Genomic DNA, 18541 nt, shown 5'->3' on the forward strand with positions numbered 1-18541 from the left:
AAATCCATGGACACCCTCAGGGATGCACCTACAAGAACTTCACGAACGCCAAACCCCGCAGCTTCAATGGGACTGGGGGTGTTATGGTGTTGAGACAATGGATTGAAAAGATGGAATCCGTCTTTGAAATCTGTGCTTGCCAGGAAGGCAACAAGGTCAAGTTTGCAGCTTGTACCTTCTCTGACAGAGCACTAACATGGTGGAACGGCCATGTTAACTATCTGACTTTGGTGGTGGCGTATTCCATCAGCTGGGAAAAGTTAAAGGACATGCTGATGAAAGAGTACTGTCCTCGAGGTGAAGTACAGAAACTCGAGTAGGAATTCTGGGGTCTTCAAATGGTTGGATCCGACATCACGACCTACACAAACAGGTTCTGTGATCTGGCAAACCTATGCCCTGATATGATTGCTCTTGAGAGCAAAAAGATAGAGAGATATATCTGGGGACTTTCGCCCCAGATCCAGTCAAGTGTGATCGCTTCTAGGCCTATTACCTTCGATAGCGCCAAGGAACTGGCACAATCTCTCATCGATCATCGGAAACCTCAGAACCCAACAATCCCTACACCCGTACCAAAAAAGTCCAACCCCGACCACAACAGGAAGGGGTGGAATAAGAGGAAAATAGGGACTTCGCAAGGATCCTCCAAGAAACAACAACTTGTGGCAGTCAATGCTGCCACAGTGACTCCTGTTGTCCCTGCGAACCCCTTACCAGCAAAAACTTGTGCTGGAACTCTTCCGAAGTGCAACAAATGTAGCTTCCACCACCACGGACCTTGCAAGGAGATGCAGTGCTCTAACTGCAACAGGAAGGGGTATACAGCCCGTTATTGCAAGGCTCTAACAGCTCAGGCCGCCCAAGTTCCTAACGTTGGTATGGGCCAAGCTTGCTACGGTTGTGGCGAAGTGGGCCACTACAAGAGGAACTTCCCTAAGGCAGGGATGGCTGGAGGAGTAGGAAGAGTGATGGCCCTAGGCCACGAGGAAGCAGTAGTTGATCCTACGATAGTTACTAGTACGTTTCTCCTCGATAACTCATATGCTTGCATACTATTCGATAGTGGAGCAGAGAAAAGTTTTGTAAGTCACAAATTTGCACACCTGCTTAAACAAAAACCATGTGCGTTAGATAGTTCATTCATGTTAGAAATGGCTAACGGGAAAACAGAGACTACTAACTGCATATACGTAGGTTGTACCTTAACTTTAGATGGTCATACTTTCAAGATAGATCTCATGCCAGTCCCAATTAAATGTTTCGACGTTATCATCGGAATGGATTGGTTGAGTCTTCTTCGCGCCGACATCATGTGCTTTGAAAAAGCAGTTCGTCTTAACCTTCCTAACAACAAAACTTTAGTTATCTATGGCAACAAACCTAGTACGAACCTTCGCATCATTTCGTGCATTCAAGCTCAGAAGTGCTTGCGAAAGGAGTATCATGCATTTCTCGCACACGTCGTTGATACAAGTCAAGAAATGAAAGACATTCAGAACATCCCAAAAGTACGCGACTTTCCCGACATCTTCCCAGAAGGACTTCCCAGTTTACCACCGCAACGCCAAGTCGAGTTCAGAATCGACTTAGTGCTAGGAGCTACCCCAGTAGCCAAATCTCCTTATCGTCTGGCACCGGCCGAGATGCAGGAACTTTCCAGTCAACTTAACAAACTTCTCAAGAAGGGATTTATTCGACCAAGCTTCTCACCATGGGGAGCACCAGTCTTGTTCGTCAAGAAGAAGGATGGATCGTTTCGCATGTGCATCGACTATAGAGAGCTCAACAAACTTACAATTAAAAATCGTTATCCTTTGCGCCGCATTGACGATTTATTTGATCAACTTCAAGGAGCCAACTACTTCTCGAAGATAGATCTACGATCCGGATATCACCAACTATGAGTGTTAGAGGAGGATGTTCCCAAGACAGCCTTCCGAACTCGTTATGGGCACTACGAGTTTGTAGTGATGTCGTTCGGATTAACTAATGCGCCCGCAGTATTCATGGTCTGATGAATAGGGTGTGTCGTCCTTACTTGGATTAGTTCGTCATCGTCTTCAATGGTGACATACTCATCTACTCTCGAAGTAAGGAGGAGCATAGTCAACATCTTCGTAGTCTTAGAAACATTGCGAGCGGAGCAACTCTATGCGAAGTTCTCCAAATGTGAACTTTGGATTCGACGAGTCGAATTTTTGGGCCATGTTGTTAGCAAAGAGAGAATACACGTGGACCCCTCCAAAATTGAGGCCATTGAGAACTGGTCAGCACCGAAGACACCTACAGAAATTCATCAATTTCTAGGTCTCGCTGGCTACTATCGCAGGTTCATTCAGAACTTCTCCAGCATAGCGAAACCTCTGACAACCCTGACCCAGAAAGGCGTGGCCTTTGACTGGGAAGAGAAGCAGGAAAGAGCGTTCCAAACGCTCAAACGAGCCTTGTGCACCGCACCGATACTATCCCTCCCCGAAGGGATAGAAGACTTCATTGTCTATTGTGATGCATCCAATCAAGGACTCGGATGTGTTCTGATGCAGCGAGGTAAAATCATAGCCTATGCCTCGAGACAGCTGAAGACACATGAGGTTAACTACACCACCCACGATCTTGAGCTAGGAGCAGTTGTGTTTGCTCTGAAGATCTGGCGACATTACCTATATTGTACAAAAAGCACAATCTTTACAGACCACAAGAGTCTACAACACATTTTCGACCGGAAGGAGCTCAACATGAGAAAACGACGGTGGGTCGAGCTACTCAGTGATTACGAGTGCGATATTCGTTATCATCTGGGTAAAGCCAATGTAGTAGCCGACGCCCTAAGTCGGAAAGAATATTTTGGTCGTAGAGTCAAATCTTTGACTCTAACTATCCGTTCACACTTGTCCACGCAAATAAAGGAGGCTCAGCTCGACGCTTTGAAACCTGAAAACATGGCTGGTGAATCCCTTAGAGGGATGGATAAGAACTTGGAAGTCAAGGGTGGCGGAGCCTTATACCTCATGGATCGGATCTGGACACCGAAACAAGCTGCCTTCAGAGACTTGGTCATGACGGAAGCTCACAACACTCGTTATTCCGTCCACCCAGGTTCAGATAAGATGTATCTGGATCTAAAAACGTTATACTGGTGGCCTAACATGAAAGCAGATATTGCTACCTTCGTGAGTAAATGCCTTACTTGCGCAAAGGTCAAGGTCGAATACCAGAAACCCTCCGGTCTCCTACAGCAACCAGAGATACCAGAATGGAAGTGGGAGCAGATCACTATGGACTTCATAACCAAGTTACCCAAGACGACGGGTGGACTTGATTCCATATGGGTCATCGTCGATAGACTGACCAAGTCTGCACACTTCTTGCCAATCAAAGAAGCAGACAAGATGGAGAAACTCACACGAACATACATTAGGGAGATTGTAAGGCTGCATGGTGTTCCTTTATCTATCATCTCGGACAGAGATAGTAGATTCACTTCGAGGTTCTGGCAGTCATTACAAAGTTCCCTAGGAACTAGGCTGGACATGAGTACAGCCTACCATCAACAGACCGATGGGAAAGTGAGAGAACTATCCAAACCTTAGAAGATATGTTGCGTGCCTGTGTGATTGACTTTGGAAAAGCTTGGGATACCCATTTACCCCTCGTCGAATTTTCCTACAACAACAGTTATCACACGAGCATAAAGGCAACTCCATTTGAGGCCCTCTATGGCCGAAAGTGCAGATCCCCTTTGTGCTGGGCTGAGGTGGGTGATACCCAGTTAGCTAAGGGACGAGTTCCCGAAAGCACATTCACGGGTCCGGAGATCATTCGGGAAACGACAGAGAAGATTGTTCAAATTTGTGAACGATTGAAAGCCTCTAGAGACCGACAGAAAAGCTACGCTGACAAGCGAACGAAACCGTTGGAATTCCAGGTGGGCGACCGAGTCCTACTGAAGGTCTCACCCTGGAAAGGCTTGATACGCTTTGGAAAGCGTGGAAAGCTCAATCCAAGATACATAGGGCCTTTCGAGATTCTCGCGAGAATCGGCCCTGTAGCTTACAAACTCAATCTACCACAAGAGCTCAGTAACGTACATCCTACCTTCCACGTCTCGAACTTGAAAAAGTGTCTATCCGACGAGACTCTTGTTATTCCACTCGACGAGATCGAGATCAACGAGAGCCTCAACTTCGTGGAGGAACCAGTAGAGATCATGGACCGAGAGGTCAAGCAAACTAAGCAAAGTCGTATCCCGATAGTGAAGGTGCGCTGGAGCGCAAAGCATGGACCGGAATTCACTTGGGAACGAGAGGACCAGATGAAACTGAAATACCCTCACCTTTTCGCTTAGTTATTTGTAACTTCTTAATTGCTTAAATTCTAATTTTGGGACGAAATTCCTTCTAACGGTGGGATGATTTGACAACCCGAAATTCCCATTCTGTGCAAACTACATCACTTCAATAGGAGTTATAGCAGTCACAGTTAATTTTCAGACTTTTTCGTGTAAGTTTGAGTAATTCAGGGTTTACACTTCAGGAGATATCAGGAGAGTGGATGCACTAGGGTTTAGTGCAAATCTATTATTCCATCACTCTATTATATTAGAGATCATTTCAGGAATAAAAATATTTTCTGCCAAAAATATCTCAGGACTATAAATAGAATTCTGAACCAAATTCATTCAATATTCGCATTTCCAACTAGAGAAAAGCCATTTTCTCTCTCACGGATCTTCAGGTTTTTATCCCAAATCGTGAGTACCCCTCTCTAGTAGTGTTATATAGCTTTAAATGGGTTCATAACATAGATTACATAGCTAAATCACTAGATTTAGGAGTTTACTCCCCAAGGTGTTCTTGGGCGGTAAACTCCCGAAACGATGCCTAGACCTTCCCTTGTGTTAAGCTACTACCTTGGACTCATATATATGTGTATTAGGGACAAGAAAACAACCATGAAACACACATGTTTGGGTGTTCACGGCCCAAGATGATCTTGGACCGTGAACTCCAAAATCTTGGATCAAAGGGTGCTTTTAAGGCACCTAAAGCCTTAGACAATTACTAGGAATTGTTCCCACTTAAATGAAGGACCAAAACACATGAAAACCACCCCTCAAAGTGAGTTCACGTCCCTAATAAGGTTCTTGGGCCGTGAACATCAAACAAAGGCACCAAAGTGTGCTTAAGGCCTTCATATGCTTAGGATAAAAGTCTAACACCTATACCACATGTGCAAGAGACTTGAAAGCATCAAAAACATCATTCCAAGGGAGTTTACGGCCATAAACTCCAAAGGAATTGGCCTTGGGCTGTAAACTCCTCAAAGGAGTGTTTCTATGCCTTAAAACCTTCCAAGAATTGAACCACCAAGTTGGAATAATTCTAGGGATCATTTAGAACTTCAAAACACAAAATACCACCAAGCTTGGGAGTTTATGGCCATAAACTCAAGAGTTTACAACCGTAAACTGCATGTGTGAGGATATATGGAGAGTAAACTCATATATGGGGTCTTTTGGAACCCTAAACACAAGTGCCTTGTCCCACAATAGCTTAGATGCAATCCTTAGGGCATAAAACACTTATATAAAGTGTTTATTATGTTCTAGGATGTCTTAACATTATCAATTAGTAATTTGAGACTAATTGAGTGCATATATGTGTGATTATATGTTTATTAGGATCGTAGTGTGTGTACAAGTCCTCACTTGACACCTAACAATCCTACACCGTCCAGTTCATCCAAATCTCCATCTACATGTGAGTTCATACCCCTAATCAATCTATAAATGATTTTAAATGCTTTAATGGGGGAATACAAGTAGAAAACAACATTTTATTAAATCATCTATATGTATTTTATAACTGTGTTTTCATTCAACAGATTTCACATACTACAAAATGTGATGCATGAAATGGTTTTCTAGCTTTTAAATACTTTGTTATCAAATGTATTACTTTTGAAATGTTTATCAAAATGACATCAAGTCACTTTTATATTTGTTCAAAACCCTTAGATGTCTTACAAAACCATTTTACATTCTTGAACTAAACTATGCATATACACTTATATTCTTATATATGTATTGATCTTATAGTTTACAGCTTTCATTTAGTTTCTCACACCCTTGAGTAGTAAGAGTGTATAAACCTACTTGAACAACCAATTACCTTTCAGTAAATTATCATAGGGATAATTTGAAGATATCAAACATTATTCCTATTACAAGGAATCACACAAGAGTCAGTTCATTCATGAGTCTATACCAGTACATTACCTGATACATGAATACATTTACATATGATTACATGATACATGAGTACGTTTACATATGCTTACATGATACATGAATACGCTTACATGAACACATTACATGAGTACCTTGACGTAGATACATTTACGTGTGTATATTAACATGAATACTTGTATCTCGAATTGCGAGGATGATTTATTAGTACCTTCTATGTAAATCTTCCTGCCTATCCCTAGTACCTCGGGATATCTAGACAGGACCTTATCCCCAGTACACCGGGATATGTAGACGGGACCCTATCCCTAGTACCTCGGGATATATGGATGGGACTAACCATTCCGGAACCCATCTGTTAACAACAATGGGTGATGAACATCTATGGATGTCTAAGGTTATCACTTATAATAGATAGATTGATATCGGAACTAACCATTCCTCCATCCTGATGTTGCAACAGAGGATGAGATGAAAATCTTCGGATGATCATTAGGTTACCACTTATATTAGGAGTCGGCTACGGGACTAACCCTTCCTCCAACCTGCTGCTGCTACAGAGGACTATTGGACCATCTTCGGAGGTTCATTGGGTTATATATGTCGTGTTAGCCCTAGTACCTCGGGATAACATTTACATACGTCCTGTTAGCCCTAGTACCTCGGGATAACACTTACTTTGGTATATTTTCCTATTTACTTTATTTTGTGATATATTCACATAAACGATGAGTTAGACTAATTACTGTTTGTAGTAGTCGAAAAGAAGGAAAAACTATCATTTTACTTACAAAACATTCGGGTCTTGGTAGAAGACTACATTATCATAACAAAACATTTGGGTCTTGGTAGAAGACTACATCTCAAACTAATAGAAAATAAGGGATTTTCTAAGGCTTTTCATACTTACATCAATATTTTCATTTAAAGGTTTACATGACTTTTAAAACAGCTTTTAGTAAGCAAGACAATGACACTTAAATACTTATGAATTCACCAGGTTTAAAGCTGATACTCTCTTTCAAAATAACTTGTATTCTCAGGTCATCAGTAGACAGGTACGGTGGCCAGGTTTTTTAGAAGACGGAGCAGACCAGTCTCTTCTTTTATTTTGATTGTATATTTTTGGTGTCTTATTACAATGAAAGAAAACACATGTATTAAAACTTTACTTATAATGCAATGGATGATTTTGTTGCTTGTTTACCATTTTACATTGTTGTGATACTGTACATGACGTCCTCCACCCCTAACATTTCCGTTGTTCGGGTTTTGGGGTGTGAAAAGTATGCCCTATGTACTTCTGTTACGCCCAACATACTCCAAAGAGCACCCGCGGTCCTCCTGCCTAGTACGCCCAACGTACTAGGCATAGCCCTAAAACTACCAAACTTTCGAAGGCCATAACTTTGTTGTTTCAAGTTCAATTTCGACGATCCTTATATCCCTAGAAAGGTAAAGAGAAGCTCTACACTTCTATTACCTCAATATTTCCTTAAAAAATTTCAAAGTTAAATCTAAAATTCATAAAAGGCCCGAAAGGTCACTTTACAGATATACCTTTGGGCTCCAAAACACCACCCGAACTCTCGGATCACCTGGTCTACATTAACCACACCCAAAGGGGTCTAAATCTCTTCTTCCCAAATCCCTAATCCTTATGATACTTAAGCTTTGGGTCATGGCCCCAAATTATGAAGCAACTCAAAACAAGGTGTTATAACTCTCCCCCACTTAAATTAGATTTCAACTTTGAAATCATTCCTTACTATCACCTCTGTCGAACTAAACAGTCCTGACTGAACTCCCAGAATCACGAAGATGACTAGGAAAGTCACTTAACTCTGATAACCACCCACCCTTACTATTGTCAAACCCAAAATAGCATAAATCACAAGCCCTAACAAAGAATGAACCTCGACATTGCTTTAAGACCATGAGTGCCCAACTGCTACGCCTGAAACGAAAAACCCTGATCAATGTCTGATTCCTAGGAAGACAGAACCATTCCAAACCAATCCCAAAATGACTCAACTTCATAACTCAAACTGAACAAACCTATATGTCCTAAACAAATTTACGAATCCCCGAAACATATACGCCCTGACCACATACCGGTACCAAAAAATCCTCATCGAAAACAAAATCAGCTCCAGACGCAAGAACTAAACAGGTACAGGTGGTTCTGGTCTATCCACCAACACGACTCCATCAGTCATTCACTCCCATTGAAGGACAACTCAACCAACCAATGCTTGAATGATCAATAAGTCCGCTTAACCCCAATGATGGCTACAAACCGAACCGAGCACTCACATCACATTTGGCACCAACCCAGCCTATGATTTCCCAAGTATTACAAATGTTAAGGCCCACTCACAACCCCTTACCCAACCTTGTGACGATCTAAATCATCCTAGAGAATGTCACGAGCCAAGTCATAGACTTCCATCACTATTACCACTGCCTACCAACCTAGTGAATGCTATGGCAGCTCCGCAGTCTTATAACACTTCCACAAACCGTATCCTAACCTGGTGAATGTTATGGTTGCTTTGCAGTCTTACATCACTCCTACAACGCACACTAACTCGATGAATGCTACGGCTGCTCTGCATTCTTACATCACTCCTACAACCGCACACTAACCTGGTGAATGCTACGGTTGCCCCACAGTTTTACATCACTCCTACAACTGTACACTAACTTGGTGAACGCTACGGTTGCTCTATAGTCTTACATCACATCCACAACCACACACTAATCTGGTGAATGCTATGGCTACTTCGCAGTTTTACATCACTCCCACAACTGCACACTAACCAAAAACATTGTGAGTCAAGACCCCACCTACCAGACTATATCAGATGTTCGGGTCATGCTTCAGACCCCAAATCCTTCATCATACAAGAACATACAGAGAGGTACTAATGCAACCCTCGACCTGAACCTAATCATGAATCCATATCATTTGCTCTGATGCTCATCACTTACCAAAGAAAACTATTCATTTCATAACCTTGAACCCTTTCACAACCAGAACTGGCTCTCTAGTTAACTTAGCATGATACCTCGTTGACTAGCCTTCCCATTTAGTCCTTAATCAAACAATATCTTATCTGCACCACCTAATTAGTCATTCAAGGCCCCACTGACCAAACTGTAGTCTGCTCCACACTCCTAATCCTGACCTATCATGGATTATTCCCGACCTCAGGGAACCCTGGCGCTCCTTCCAGATATAGCGACCCAAAACTCTAACATGGGAACAAATTCAAAAGTGGCTCGTACTTGGAACTATCCCTAGCGGTCCCAAGTGACCTTCCCTCACTTGGATTCAACTACATCCTGATAATCTCATAATCATTGGATTACCGAAGCATCCCATACTCTTACTATTCAACCACTGCCATACTGAGCTTGCTAAACTAAGATCCCATGATCAAATGATATCGAGTGCTCACACCCCAAACCAGATAAAGCACTTTACTACTGTTGAGAGAAAAACTTTGAGACACACTTGAACAAATCGTTAGAACAAGTATATAGAGGAATAGTTAATCTCAAAGGATCTGTTAGCTCAACAATAATATTAAGTGTTAGAAGTTAGTGAGTTAGATGCAGAAAAGTAAAGGAATGTAAATGACAACAACTGTTATATCAAGTATACACATAAGCAGATTCATAACAAGGAATGCATTCAAACCAAGTTAGTAAATGAGATCTAGCTTAGTGATTAAGTCACAAGTGACTTGCTCTTTAAAATATGGTGATTGATTATGAGAGTAAGAAGGTTCGATAAGTAAGATAGAATGAGAACTGATGTGTATTAGAATTTGATGAGAGATTCACATCGATACCGATTACATGAGAAATGAACTCTATTTATAGAGACAAGTTTACAACTTTAAAAGAAGCCATGCAAGGCATACTGGATATTAGAGTGTTTTACAGAAAAGACAAAATAAACGAAGTAAAGATAACGACTACGGTGCTGAAGACTTCGGATGGCCAGATGATAAGATTGCTTGACTGCGGTGGCTTGAAGACTGCGGTAGCTAAAGTTCAAGAGGGTCACTTTTTTGATTCAACAATTTCCCCCTAAGTGACCTCTTTAACTTTGATTAGTTATCAAGTTTAAGGAACTTGATCATGATCCACCGAAACTTCCTGACGTTCTCTAACCAATTGATTCTTCTTAGTATTTCAAACTTGACTTCTGATATGCTATGCTTGGAATTTTCAACTGCGTTGTGGCATATCTCAAGTTGTTTTCTGGTGAGACGATGCATGGCAGTCATAGGAATGAAATATTTGACGTTGTCAGTCTTCCTCTTGAAAATGACTCCTAGCTCAGGATAATTGGTTGCTCCTAATGATCTTTCCTCATAGCCTTCGGTAGGCATGGGTGCGGGGTCAAGTGGTGGTAAGTCAACAACCTTGGAAATGATGGGATGAATGTCTGCATCTATTTTGGCGAAGTCACAGACTGTTTCCTTAAGAAAGGTACTAGCTCTTTCTAGTGCGATCTTCATCTTCGAATGCTTCTCAGACTTGTGCTGAAAGACCTTGGCAATGAGAAACACTTCTTCAGGGTTCATACACGGAAAATCAGCCTGGGCGCGGATGTATCTTGCTCCCTCCTAGTCAGGGTGTACTGGATGAACTCAGCCTTTATGAACTTCCAGATCTTGTAGTTTTTACCTGCGGATGGTCTATCGTTAGACCATATGTGTTCAACTGGAGAGGAATTCTTAGCATATAATTGGCTAAGTCTCTCGAACTCCATTGGAAGTCTTTTCTCGTCCGGTAGGCTGCAGTCGAACTACTCAAATACGGTGAAGTATATGGCATTCGGTGAGACTGGGACATCCTAGTAACCGTCTGAGGGGGGTTCCGCATAGGTAAGATGAGGGACATAGTCATCATCAAGAAGTCTTCTGTGTGGATTGATCAAAGAGTTTATCAAGGATTCATCCATAACTGTGTCGAATCCACAGAGTCTCCAAACTTCTTCATCAAGCTTGGCTGCTCTCCAATCACTTTTTCTTTGAGCAGTGGTAGGAGATTCGTTTGTGCTGGGAGAAGACATATACTCCTCTAGATTCTTGAAGTGTGGTGGAGTCTCTGGTTTTTCAGGGGTAATGTCAATTTGAGGAGGGGAGTTATGAGGTGGAGTATGATGAGATGGTTGCGGAGTAGGAATTTTTCTAGTAGAGACTGTGGGAGTTTGATGATGTGAAGGGGATTGGTTGGAATGATGGACTTCTTCACTTCCCCCTCTTGAGGAGTTCAGACCCGGAGCCTCCTCAAGCCATTGATGAAGGCCATCAACCTTGTCAAAAACGGTTTTAAATTGTGTTTTGAGGTCTTCTGCTAATTGATGATTATTGGGAATGGAGGGATTGAAGAGTAGTTTATAAATCTCCTTGGTGAGTTGGAGAATTTCCGGACCATGGAAGTTGGCTGATAGGGATCATTGCATTTTGTTGATAGTTGTTTGGAGAACGGAGATTGTGGACTCATAGGCAGTATGAGTTTCAGCAATCAATTTCTCAGAATGTGAAGCCTGATCTGTGATGGCTGCTTGAAGGTCAGTTTTGATTGCGGTAACCTCAGAGATGAGGCGTTCTGCAGCATCCATAAACTCCTTGTGATCAGCTTGACGATTGTTGTCAAGTGATCTGATTCCCATCTCAACCTTCAGAGAGATGTGCTCTGCAGCCATTCTCTCTCTGGTTTCCAATCTTTCTATTCTTTCCATCAGGGACTGCGGTCCGGGGCTGTCTTCTGGTTGCGGTTGATTTGGCTTGACCGTGGCTAAGATTTGATCAAACTTAGCCTGAAGACTGAGGAATTCTTTTCTTGTGGCTGCTTGCTTCTTCTTCTACTTCTTTTCTTTTGGCTTAGAAGTGGAGTGATGAGAACCACTAGATTCTTCATCTTCATCAAACATCATCAGATCGTCATCGGAAGGAGAAGGTTTGTTTACCTCTTGTGGTTCATCATCATCGAAGCCAAAAATGGGAGCAGAGCTCACTTCGATTTCAGGTTCTTCATCTTGTGAACCTGCAGCAGGGGGAGAAGGGGGAGGTTGAAGAACATGCTGATCAGCAGTAGTTTGTTGAGCTTGTTGAGCATTGTCTTCCATTGCGGACATCCATTCTTGAACCTTCAGGATGGTGGCTACGGTATTGGCATTGTTTATGGCATCTGCATAATACTTGGCCACAGCTTGAATTTCTTGTTCCTTGATCTGTTTTTGCTTGATTTGCTGATCCTTGCGAGCTTGAAATGCCCTATGAAAAGCAGCATATTTCTTGGCTTCAACCTCGTTAGAGGTTTGATATCTGCTCCGAGAATCATTAGAGTCTTCTCCGTCAATACCTGTAAAATGCACCAAGGTGTCCCTTGGTTTCATGAATCCTTGCACATTTGTGCTCACCGTGCCTAAACCACCTGATTGTAAGGTAAGCAGAGTAGGATTTCTTGAGCTTCCTTGGTCTCCTTGACCCGTGGTCAAGTTTGGCCTCAGCTCAGTTCTGGCAAAGGCGGAAGAAGTGCCCTCGGATGGGACTGTGTTTGGAGTGTATGGGTGACTTTCAATAGGATAGAGTTCAACTCCTCGGATGAAAAAATATGCAATCAGGAAGCCCTATAGACTTTAGGGTGAGAACCAGTATTATCCCTTTGGGAATGTACTGGTGGGGAGTCTCCTCTTTGTTGTGATTCAGACTCACTTTCTGAGTCTAAGAGGAAAAAGATGGTGTTGTCAAATGGATGTGCAGGCATCCCAAGGACTACCGTAGCCTGTTGAGAGGCTGAGGTATCGGTCCGGTCATGCATTTGGCTAGTGGAATCAGCTTTTCGTTTCTTGAGGATAGAGATGGGTTGGTTATCCTCTTCAGAGTCACTACCGGAGTCATGGCGACTCGGTTCAGTAGTTGTGATTACGGGTGGTGTTTTTCTCTTCTTTGATGGTTTGGATGGTTTAAGAGCATCCTTTTTGGGAGTGCTAGATTTCTTTGAGGTGCGGGGACCATGGAGAGAAGAAACCTTATGTTTGCGTCTCTGAGAGACGTTAGAAAGAGTGGTAGAGGAAGGGACTGCGGTACCTTCAGGGTTTAAGGCTGCGGATGGGAGAGGCAGAGTAGGAAGGTATGGGTCAATACCTTCCGTAGCCTCTATGTGATTTGAGACATCAGCAGTCTCGAGACCAAAAGAAGAAAGAATGTGTGTAGGGAGTCTGTGGATGGGACCAAAAATGGTTTGATCAGAGGAAGGGTTGTACCTTTTTAAGTCTTTGGTGAAGAAGAAATTGATGTCCTCACCCATGTCAATCTTGGCATCCGCATGCAAGTCAAATATGCACAGAGACCAAAATCATGCAAAAGTAAGCTCGGATGGGTTCTTCCTTGGGCTCTCCTTGGGAATGTATTGGAGAAAATCATCCCAAAGAATCTGACCGTAGTTCACGTTGTGGCCTGTGAAGATGCTCCAGACCAGTTCCAATAGCTTTAATCCCATGTTGTATGTGCCTCCGGTTCTGCCGGACAAACTGTGGATGATAAAGTGACAGACAAACCGCCAGACCGCGGGCAATTGGTTCTTCTTGAACTCACCAATTCCTTTGATCGGCTTCTGATAGCCCATTTGATATAGTGCAGAGGTGATGTCCGCCATTGATGGTGTGAAAAACTTGACGAAGGGGTGAATCAGAAGATTAATGGCTGAAAGGAACTTTTCTTTGGTCAGGATGACCAAGGAATCATTAACAAGGTTTAGGTGGACTTCTTGAGGGTTATCGACTGGGCGATATGCAGAAAATGCACACTTGTAGAGAGTGGAGAGTGGAACAATGTCTGTAAATGCATCAAAAGGTCCAGACATGGGATGATTCCTCAAGAACTTGATCATCAATTTTGTTGGTGCATTGTATGTGGGTTGATCATCGAAAACAGCTCTGAAATTGCTCGAGGCAATTATGGGAGAATCTGAACCAGTTGGGTTCACTGATCCAAAGGCTTTTGTTTGTTTCTTGGAAGCACCGGATTTCACCATTGTAGAGTTGATAAGAGCTTGAAGAATGCAGAGAGAGATCAAGGGTTTTGAGAGCGTAAAAGATTCTTTGTGAAGAAGAAAAGGGTTTTATAGTGGTTTGTTGGAGCGGGAAACGTTTATGTTTTTGACCTAGGTGAAATTGGGTAAAAAAATGTTTGGGTTTAACTTTGGATGAGCATCTTTTAATCTTAACCACAAATTGACAAAAAAGGATAAAGATTGAAATTGGGATTAACTAAAAAGAACTCTGCATTTAATGAAATGTCAGAGGTAAAATCATGTCTTGAGAACGTGTGGAGGGGGTGAAAAAAATCCGTTGGATAAAGTAGAAGTTGTAACGGATGGGATGGTTTGGGGTAATAGGAAAAGACATTTTAGAGGATTTGATTTGGAAAATCTTTTATTTTGTCATCATACCTAAAATAGGTCTGACACGAGGTTTTTGGAAGAAAAGAATGTGACAGTTTCTCAAAGGAATGTTTTTATTTAATGTTTTATTTAATGAAGAATCATTAAATAGCACACTATTTTTGTTTTTCAAAAAGAAATGAACCGCCTGTAAAACAATTAATGTGACTGCGGACGAACACATCATTGCGGATGGTTTTCTTGGCATTGCAGATGACTGCAATGGGAAAAACTGAGAAGAGCACTTGTACTAAAGTTAGTAACAACAAACAAGAAAGACCCATGAAAGATAGATATAATATATGGTTGCGGTACATTGATTGTGGTACATAGAATGTTCCAAAACCATCTGTTATAAGTGTCTTTCATCTAGAACCGCAATGGAGACCAAGAAGGTCTGCGGTACCTATCAATTCAAGAAGAATTAGGGGTCCGGATTCATCATCCCTAACATTTGTAAGAATGCATTGAGTTTGGTAGAGTCAAGTGCTTTTGTAAAGACATCAGTACTCTCTTCATGAGTAGGGACAAAGATGAGTTCGATGTTACCTTTCAGAATGTGGTCTTTGATGACATGATATCGTAGTTCAATATGTTTAGTCTTGGAGTGCTGAATAGGATTATGAGAAATCGTTATGTCACTTTTAGAGTCACAATAGATTGGTATCCGCAGCATTCTGTATCCGTAGTCTAACAGTTGTGTCTTCATCCAAAGGACTTGGGAACAGTAGCTGGCTGCGGCCACGTATTCTGCTTCTGCGGTAGACAAAGAAACACAGCTTTGTTTTCTTGAGGACCAGCTGACAAGTCTACCTCCCAAAAATTGACATCCACCAGATGTACTTTTTCGATCAAGTTTGCATCCAGCATGATCCGCATCAGTATACGCTTGAAGACTGAAGGCATTGCCTATGGGGTACCATAGACCAAGAGATTTGCTTCCTTTCAGGTACCAGAGAATTTGTTTGGCTGCGGTCATGTATGACACTTTTGGGTCAGCCTGATACCTTGCACATACACCAGTAGCAAAAACAATGTCCAGTCAGCTTGCGGTGAGATACATTAGATACCCAATGATTCCTCTATAAGTCTTGTGATCCACAAATTCGCCAGAAGGATCAACAGAGATCTTATATCCGAAGTCCATAGGGACCTTAGCCGAGGAGCAGTTGTCCATAGAGTATTTTTTTCAAGAGTTCAGTGGTGTATTTCTCTTGATGAATGAATATCCCTTGTTGAATTTTTTTGACTTGAAGACCTAGAAGGAAATTAATCTCTCTATTCATGCTCATTTGGAATTTGTTTGTCATGAGCTTAGCAAATTCATCCACCATTCCTTGATCTGACGATCCGAAGATGATATCATCCACGTATATTTGTACAAGCATAAGGTGAGTACCATTTGCTTTTCTAAATAGCATGGGATCAATCACTCCTCTTTTGTAACCTGAAGAGACTAAAAATTCATAAAGAGTCTCATACCAAGCTCTTGGAGCTTGTTTCAGACTGTAGACTGCCTTTTGAAGCTTGTAGCAGTGGTCAAGGAATTCAATATTTTCAAAACCGGGAGGTTGTTGCAACGAAACCTCTTCTTTCAATTCCCCATTGAGAAGGGCACTTTTAACATCCATTTGGTGTACCTTGATGTTTTTGTGGGCAGCATATGCTAAAAAGATTCGAATTGCTTCCATTCTTGCCACCGGAGCATATGTTTCATCGTAGTCAACGCCTTCCAGTTGACTATACCCTTTTGCAGTTAGTCTTGCCTTATTTCTGATAACCGCACCAGATTCATCTAACTTGTTTTTGAACACCCATCTTGTTCCAACAATAGTATGGCCTTGTGGAATAGGAACAAGTTGCCACACTTTGTTTCTTTCAAATTCTTCCAGTTCTTGCATTGCAGAAATCCAATCCGGTTCCAATAACGCTTCGTTGATAGATCGAGGCTCCACTACAGACATGAATGTTGCATAGTGATAATGATCAGATAAATCTTTGGAAGATCGAGTTTGAATACCTGCGGATGGGTTGCCAATAATTTGACCTGGTGGGTGATCCTTCGTCCATACGTGTAGACGAGGCATCAGATGGTTAGCAGTTGCGGTAGAAGGAATGTTTTCAATATTAGAGGTTGCTTCGGATGGAAAGGAAGTTCCCCCTGGATTTGTGAACAGCCTGCGGAATCATCTTGACTTGTTGGAGCGAGAATGACATTTTCTTGAGTAGTTTGGAGAGGTTCCCCCTGGATTGCTGATGGGAGTTCTTCTGGAACCTGAGAAGGTTCCCCCTGGACTGCTGATGGGAGAGAAATGATCCTTGAGTTGGTTCGAGTATCAATGGTCTCTATGATTTCATCATCCGAATCCGAAGATACGTTTGATGGTAGTGTTCTTTTAGGAAGAGGAGCTTGAGCATCATCAAATACTGGAACCTCGATGGTTGTTGCTTGATCCAGAGTAGAGCTTTCCCCCTCAACCTGAGAGGTGAAAGTATTGAGAGATCCTACTTCGGATAGAGATGGACTAGAAACATCAGTGTGTTGTTGTTGAGCAGTTGGTGACACAAGAACTTCGGATAGTTTTGCAGTTTCAACAGGGTCGAAAAGATCATCATAATTGACTTCAACCAAGTTTAGAGGACCTGAAGAAGTAGGAATGTCACTTTCCATTATGGCAGTGGTTTCAGTAGATGGAGGGGTGTTGCGGATGTAAGCGTTGTCGAACTTTACATCGAAGCTTTCAATGATGAGCCTCGTTCGTCTGATAAGAATCCAATAGGCAACCTTGTTTGTAGAGTAGCCAAGAAAAATGTCTTCATCGGACTTCGGTGCAAATTTGTTAAGCTGATCTCTGTTATTGATCACAAAACGTCTACACCCAAAGATGTGAAAGAAACGAACAATTGGTTTCCGGTTGTTAAGACCCTCATATGGTGTTTTATTGAGGCGTTTGCACACGATGCTTCGGTTTTGAACAAAGCATGTAGTTGCTACAGCTTCAGCCCAGAAGTAAAGATAGAGGTGTGCGAAGTTGAGCATGGATCTGGCTGCTTCCACTAGAGTACGGTTCCTCATTTCTACTACACCATTTTGTTGAGGTGTATACGGAGCTAAAAAGTTATGAGAGATACCTTTTGACACCAAGAAGTTGTTTAGAGGATGATTAGTGAATCCAGGGCCATTATCACTGCGGATGCGTCTTACAGGCAGTTTGATCTGAAGTTCTATCTCTTTGATGAAGTTGATGAGAATCTATGGGCTTTCGGATTTGAGTCTGAGGAAGAATACCAAAGTGAAGCGAGTGAAGTCATCAACTATAACCAGTATGTACTTTTTGTGATGAAGACTGGCTACGGTTGATGGACCGCAGAGATCAATGTGTAGAAGTTCAAGTGGTTCAGATATTGACGAATCAATCACCATGGGGTGACTTGCCTTGGACTGCTTACCACATTCACAAGCAGGACATAGAGTGTCCTTGCTAAACTTGAAAATGGGTAATCCTCTGACCAGCTCTCTAGTAACCAACGTGTCGATATACTTGAAGTTGAGTTGAGCGATCTTACGGTGCCATAACCAGCTAACTTCGGATACAGCTTTAGAGAGAAAACACAACTGGGGTTTTCCAATGACGAGAGAGATATCCAAAGGATACATGGTACCCTCGGATCGTGACTTGATCAAGCAGGTACTTCTATCATTCTTCATAACGTAAGAGAATTGATCATCAAACTCAACTCGATGGCCTGCCTTACGTAGTTGGCCAACACTGATAAGATTGTGTTTAAGGCTTTCTACATAAGCAACCTTCTGAATTGAAA

The sequence above is a fragment of the Lactuca sativa genome, chromosome 5 (assembly GCF_002870075.4).
Source record: "Lactuca sativa cultivar Salinas chromosome 5, Lsat_Salinas_v11, whole genome shotgun sequence".
NCBI classification, from domain to species: domain Eukaryota; kingdom Viridiplantae; phylum Streptophyta; class Magnoliopsida; order Asterales; family Asteraceae; genus Lactuca; species Lactuca sativa.